The sequence below is a fragment of the Elephantulus edwardii genome, unplaced genomic scaffold (assembly GCF_000299155.1).
Source record: "Elephantulus edwardii isolate Elephantulus edwardi_28Jun2011 unplaced genomic scaffold, EleEdw1.0 scaffold00036, whole genome shotgun sequence".
Taxonomy (NCBI): domain Eukaryota; kingdom Metazoa; phylum Chordata; class Mammalia; order Macroscelidea; family Macroscelididae; genus Elephantulus; species Elephantulus edwardii.
Window position 1 is genome coordinate 20,468,273 of NW_006399786.1, and position 7,736 is coordinate 20,476,008.

Genomic DNA, 7,736 nt, shown 5'->3' on the forward strand with positions numbered 1-7,736 from the left:
TGTCCAACTCTCTGATGCATAACAAATGATTGATTGTAAAGACCATGGCCTGTATCAGGCACACCTTAGTCTCCAGAGAGACACCGTTGCCCTTGAGTACTTTAGAGAGGTCCCTAACAGCAGACTTTCCCATCGCAATACATTTTTTGATTTCCTGGCTACTGGTGCCAAGAGTGTTGACCATGGAGCCAAGCAAACTGAAGCTGTGAACAATTTCAATGTCTTCACCATCCATCCTGATGCTACCAATTGGTCCAGTGGTGAGAATCTTTGTCTTCTTGACATTGAGCCTCAGTCCTTACTGAAGGTTGCAGTCCTTGACCCTCTGCAGCAAATGTGTACTTTGTTTAAATATTTTGAAAGCTTAAATGATTGGGGAAGAAAATCTAGCAAGTTGATGCTAGAAAGAGAAAAGAAATGAAGTTTTTAGATCCTTTGAATGATGGTTTTCTTCCAAAATACCACACTGTTTCCATTAGCTTTATCTGTTGGGTACAATCAAGACAGCTGTGAGTCATAGTTACCCAATGTACAGCAGAACAAAACCCTGCCTGCTCCTTTACTATCCTCAGGGCCTCTGCTGTGTGTAAGGTCATGACTAGAGTCACTGTCCCAGTCCATTTTGTAGAGGGTCTTCTATCACTGAACCATTATTTTTCTAAGCATGATGTCCTTTTCTAGGGACTGGCCCTTCAAAGGGTACCACCAAGAAGTTCCTTAGGATGATAGGCCACAGAGGCATCATCTCACATACTTTGCATAGAGGTAGAGCTTTATTTTGTGGTTACTGAAGTTTCTGGGAGTTTTGAGTCAAAGTTTAAGAAAAGGATCCATTGCTGAGGCTTCTTTGTTTTTGAAGGAGCTTGGGTGAGGGACTCTAATACTTATGCTAATTTAGTTAATAATGAATCTTTTTCTGAAAGTACCTATTAAGGAAGAAATTACTTTGCCTAGTACAGGTTAATGATCTCTTTCTTGTGAACATTCTAAGTGCCGTAAGAGTCTCTTTTGACATCCATCTCTGTTTTGTCTTCCTCCTCTTTGTAATGATCTTTTGCATTCTTCCTGGATGATATTCTTGATTATCTTCCCACAGTTCATCTAGTCTTTGTTCATTAGTGTCCAAGACCTCAAATCTGTTCCTGAAATGGTTTTTAAATTCAGGTGGGATAGACTCAAGGTCAAATTTTGGTTCCTGTTTAATTGGTTTAATCTTCTTTAGCTTTAGTCTGAACTTCCTTATGGTCTTTTCAACAATCAATACCTGGCCTAGTTTTCACAGCTGATATTAAGCTTCTCCAGTGATTCTTTCCACAGTAATAATCTGATTCCTGTGCATACCATAAGGTGAAATCCATGTGCTTCTAGTCTGTGTTTATGGTTCTTACAAAAGGTATTTGCAATGAATAAACCACTGTTTGTACAAAATTCTATCCCCAGCCTCATTTCTGTCCCAAAGTCCATGTTTTCCTACTACTGATTCTTCGCTGTTCCCAACTTTTGCATTCCAGTCACCCATTATTACTAATGCATCTTGGTTGACGTTCTATCAATTTCTGACTGCAAAACTTGGTAGATATTATCTATTTCCTTCCTCTTTTTTTGGCTCTAGTTATTGATGCGTATACTTGAATAACTGTGGTATTCACTGGACTTCCTTGTATGTGTATGGATATCATCCTGTCTCTCACAACACTGAATTTCAAAGTGGATCTAGAAAGAACCTTTTTAACTATAAAAGTGACTATTTTTCCTCGCTTTTTCATCTCTGGCATAGTAGAATGTATAATTGTACGATTCAAAATGTCCCATGACAATCCATCTTATTTTGCCAAAATCTAGTATGTCAATATTTATGTTTTTCAACTCTTTCTTAACAATGCCCAGATGTCAATATTTATGTTTTTCAACTCTTTCTTAACAATGCCCAGTTTTCATACATTCCCCTATAGTGGTTACCAAAAGAACTCTGGTGCCATGGTGGATTAAGCATTTGGATGCTAATCAAAACATCTGTATTCAGAATCCTCCAGTTCTACATGGAAAGAATATGAGATGAGGCAGTCTTCCACAAATACCAGAAATTCTAAGAGCCATTCCATTCTGTCCTATGAGGTTACTATAAAAATCAACTTGAAGGTAGCGTGTTGGGAGTTGAGAATGGCAATGGAAAAGTGGAAATAAGGTAGTCCCTCAATTGACATTACAGGGAGTTCTGAATGAGACAGAACATTTTTGAAAAATAATGCTTAGAAATGTGAATGAACAGAAAATTGAAAAAGAAATATTAAAAATGTTAGCATAGCAGTAATTCTTAGAGAAAGACAGACTAACACGTACTTATAAATATAGCCTCGTGGTAAGAAGCTGCACTATAGTCCCAAAGGCATGTGATTTGAATCCACCAGCTGTTCAGCAGGAGAAAGATGGACAATCTCCTTATGTGAGATTCAATTGCCTCTGAAAAGTCATTGGGGATCAACTATGAGTTGATTATGACTCAATGGCACATAACAACAATATTTGAGAATAAGATTTACTTTTAAGTTTCACCATTGGATCTATTTCCATATTATTACTTAGGGGGGGAAATAAGTACAGGGTATGTATTAAATTTAAACTGTTATTGTTGTTGTTGTTGTTAGGTGTATCAAGTCAGTTACAACTCATAGAGACCCTATGAACAACAGATCTGAACCCTGTCCTATCCTGTGCCATCTTCACACATCCTGACACACGAGAGCCCATTGCAGCAATCACCATGTCAATCCACCTGGTTGAGGGTCTTCCTCTCCTTCACCTACTCTCCACCTTTCCAAACATCATGTCCCTCTCCTGGCAACATGCCCAAAGTATGTGAGATGAAACCTCATCATTTTTGGCTCCAAAGAGCACTTCAGTTGTACCCTCTTCAAGACATATTTGTTTGTTCTCTTGGCCATCCATGGGATGGTCAGTGCTCTTTACCAACTCCACAGCTCAAAGGCAGCAATTCTTCTTCTGTCAGCCTTAATCACTGTTCTGCTCTTAGCATGTGATTGGAAAGACCATGGCCTCAATCAGATGCACCTTAGTTCTCAAACTGACATCATTACTCATCAATAATTTAGAGAGGTCCCTAAACTGCAAATTTTCCTAGTGCAATGTATTTCCTTATTTCCTGACTACTGGTACCAATGGTGTTAATTGTGGATCCAAGTAAGATGGAAGTTGTAGATACTTTCAGTCTCTACCCATCACGATGTTGCCTATCAGTCCAATGGTAAGAATCTTTGTTTTCTTGATATTGGGATATAATCCATACCAAAGTCTGCATTCCTTGATCTTTTGCAACATGTGCTTCATTTCCTCCTTACTTTTAGCAAGCAAGGTTGTGTCATCTGCATAATGCAGGTTATTGATGAGTCTACCTCCAATTCTGATGCCATATTTCTCTCTGAGTCCAGCTTCTCGAATAATTTGCTCAGCATACAGATTAAATTGGTATGGGGAGAATACAACCTTGACAAGCTACCTTCTTAATTTTAAACCATGCAGTGTTCCCTTGCTCTGTCAACTGCATGCATCTGTCCCAAGCTCTACAGTTAATGACAGCTGGTACCGTGGAAATCAGCCAGGGTGAAATATTTCCACCATCGAAATTGTCAAACACTATAAATTAGGCTTACTACTACTCCTCTGAGACGTGATTGCTAAAATATTTACCAGAACATCATTGCTTGAGGTAAGTGGTGGTGTTATGTACTGTCAAGTTAGAACCAACCCATAGCTGATGGTCTAGCAGATTTTCACAGGCAGAAAATAGCAAAGGAAGGAACTCTGGTGGATTCAAACTGCATACCTTTGAGTTGACAGCACAATACTTTACTACTAAGTCACTAACCACCTCCCTGAAGGTGGGTGGTTGTTGCTGCTGCTGTGTGCCATGGAGTCAGAAGTGACCCACAGCTGACTCTCCAGCAGGTTTTCAGAATCAGTTTAATTGCATGGGAGTAGATTGCCTTTTGAGATGGCAACACAGCTTCTTACCACTAGGCCACCAGAGCCCCCTTGAGATGAGTCTTATCATTAAATATAAGCAAGCAAATCCCCTGGCTTTAATTAAATAAATTACTTAAACCATTGCCATTTCCCCCAATGGATCTTAAAATGACAGTGATGACAAAATTTAATACTACAATTCATAAAGCCCTTTTAGTCACCTATGCAGAACTGATCTTACTAGATGATAAATTTCTTTTATAAAAGTGTACAAATGGCAGCTTAAGCAACAATGAGGTGTTCTTTGTCCAAAATTTACTATATTGTTGTCGTTATGCACTGTTGAGCTGTAAACGACCCATAGCTGACCCTCCAGTGGGTTTTCAGAGGCAGTTAATAAAACTGGAGAAGATTCCCCAGCCTTCTCCCATGGAACAGCTGGTGGATTTAAGCAATGTGCCTAACAACAAAATTTTCTATAGAAAAGAAATTATTTGTGGAAACTCTTAGTCCAAAGGATTAAAGAATTAAAGGGAACTCTAGCCTCCAAACCATGGGAATAGGAGAACTAGATAATGGTCAGTTCTTACTGCAGACTGCTCTGACAAGGATCACAATTGGTAGACCAGTAGAAGGAGAGATGAGAAAAATGTGGAACAAAACTCGAGGCCAGGGTTACTGGTTAGAGAGAGAGAGAGAGCTCTGTAGCCCTTAGCTACCTTTCAAGTTTAACTGAACTCATCCCTGTTATTCTTTCAGTCAAACAATGGTGCTGTTAAGTACCATCAATAGGAAAACCAACACATAGGGTTTTCAGAGGCAATAATTCACGTGGGAAGTGATTACCCATCTTTTTTCCATGGATCAACTGGTGGATTTGAATTGTGGGCCTTTGAGTTAGCAGCACTCAAACTCAACTCCTTACCATTAAGTCATTAGGTAAAGCATATAACAGTAGGGAGATAAGTACTTCTTGGAACAATCAAGCAAAAGAGATAAAGCTCAGAAAGTGGAAAAAGGAGGAAATAAGGACAAATGGAAAACATAAACACACAGAGGAAGAGTAAAGAAAGCTGTTATACGGCGAGGATTACAATCAAAGGGTGGGAAAAATGTGCATGAGTTTTCAAATGGAAAACCAACTTGCTCTGTAAACTTTCCCCCAAATAACAATTAAAAGGCTAAAAAAAAAGGGAAGAAAAAGAATTAATATTAGCATTTAGTACTAGAAATTGTTGTAGCTATTGCTGATTGCTGTCAAGTTGAACACTACTCATAATGACCCTATGAACAAAAGGCCTGAAGCCTTTCTATAACTTATCATCGTTTCTCAAAGTTCATAGAGTTTCCAGAGGCATGTTGTTTAGGAAGTGGGTGCCACTTCTGCTTCCAAATCTGTCTGTTGACTCTAAACAAGAGTTTTAAATAAAAAAAAAATAACCAACCTAGTATGTTGTTGTTGTTATGTGTTGTTGAGTCAACTGCAGCCCATAATGACCACTATGTACAACAGCTCTGAACACTTCCCTGTCCTAAGCCAGTCTCACTAGTTCTGACACATCAACTCCCGTTGCTCCAACTACTGTACCAATTCATCTTATCTGGGGTCTCCTTCTCTGGCGCCGTCCACCCACCCTTCCAAGCATGATGTCCTTTTCTAAGGACCAATCTCTCCAGGCCATATGCCCAAAGTATGTGAGATGGAGCTACAAAATCCTAGCCTTCAAGGAGAGACTTGGTTTCACTCTCTCCACGACAGACTTATTTGTTTTCTTGGCAGTCTGTGGCATGTTCAAGACTCTTCTCCAGCACCACATCTCGAAGGCATCAATTCTTCTTCTGTCATCCTTAGCCATTGTCCAGCTCTCTAATGCATAACAAGTAACTGTGAATACTGTGGCCTAGATTAGGTGCACCTTAGTCTCTAGACTCACATCATTGCTTTTCAGCACTCTGGAGAAGTCCCTGACAGCAGAAATTTGAAATTAAACATTTTCCTGGGATTCATAAATTGTTTTTGTAGTTATACATACTTAAGATTGATTCTTTTCTTTCTTTCCAATCAAAATGTCTTATGAATCCCAGGAAAGTTCTTAATCCTTAATTTCTAGTTGTTGCTGTCGACAACAACTAGAAATTAAACCATTTAAAAAACCCAGAAAATAAGTGATGTAGTTGTGGATAAGAATTTAATCAAGTCATCTTAGGAGATGCAATTCATAGTGATTTTTCTAAAGGAAAGAAGACATCCTTTTTGGTGAAGTCATCAATTTACTAAATGGTAATTTAAATACAATGAACATTTCTGCAATCGTTCCTGAAATAAGTGGTTTTCTTTTCCACAGTATTCTCTCAGCTCTGCTATTGAACTGATTTTATGGTGATAACCTTGTGTGTTAAGTATCTAGGTGAATCAACCAGTGCAATAGAACTCACATCATTCTAGAGGAGTAAAATGAATGCACAGCTAATATCTTGCTTAAGGCAAAATGAGGTAAACTTGGAGCATGTGTAGAGTAGGCAACTAATCTCTACCCACGTGGGATGCGGTAAATGATGGGATTTAACCACAAAAGAACAACATTTCAGAGCGAAATTAACCATCAGGTGTGGGTGGGCAATTAACTCCAAACTGTAGGAGCCAGCTCTTTGCTGTAGAATATTCATTAAATTCCTTAATTAAAAAGTACTCATATCTGCATAATTTAAGGACATTTTCTATCAGTTTCAAAGAGTTCTTGACAGTCTACAAGTGACTCATAATTCTTCAGAAGTTATTTTCTGTTCATACCAATTAACAATGCAGAAATAGAACAGAGCTAAAGTATAGTTGGGACAACCCACAGCACTTTTTGGGAAAATGTGCACATTGTAGGTCTCCTTCATTCACTCAAGTAGTTAGTCTCTGGTTTCTATACTGAATGCTTACACTAACCACTCTACTAACAGACATAAATAAAGTGGGGACAAGAAAAAATACTAGCCCTTGTTGTCAATGGCTCATATTCAAGCAGAGATATAAGTTATTTGAATTAGTAACTCTCAATGACTTCATCTTATATGGATCAGCGAACAGCACTCTTAATAGAAGCAGTCAAGACATAAGGACACATATTGCACTGGGAGAGTCTGCAATCAGGGAACTCTCCAAATTATTGAGGAGCAAAGATGTCAGTTTGAGGACTAAGGTGTGTCTGATTCACTCGTTCTCATCATTCACTAAGCATCTAAGAGCTGGACAATGAACAAGTATGACAGAATGATTGATGCTTTTGAGCTGTGATGCTGGAGAAGAAGATTGAACACGCCATGGACTGCCAAGAGAACAAACAAGTATGTCTTGGAGAAAGTACAGCCAGAATGTTACCTGGAAGCAAAGATGATAGAGCTTTACCTCACATACTTTGGTCATGTTGCTAAGAGAGGCTATTCTTTGGAGAAGGACACGATGCTTTGAAAAGCAGAGAGTTGATGAAGGAGAGGAAGACTCTCAAGCAGGTGGATTGACACAGTGCTGCAATGGGCTCTAGTGTATCAAGAAGTGTGATGATGGCACAGGTTAAAAGAGGGTTCAGATCTGTTGTTCATAGAGTCACTATGGGTCATACTTGATGGCACCTAACAACATGTCTGCTTTTGAAATCAGGTTGTATTTCTGTCAATTTTAGCAATAAGTTGTTGCAACTGTCTTTTAATTATATTCAGCAAAATCTTATTTATCTATAATATTGAAGATATTTTCCATATTCTGTTGG

At 38.7% G+C, this 7,736-nt stretch overlaps 1 protein-coding gene across 1 annotated transcript in view; it reads right to left on the reverse strand.

Annotated features, from left to right (window-relative positions):
- The window catches only part of SLC26A7 (solute carrier family 26 (anion exchanger), member 7), a 166,457-nt gene that overhangs the window by 10,960 nt on the left and 147,761 nt on the right, over nt 1–7,736 (reverse strand). The window lies entirely within an intron of this gene.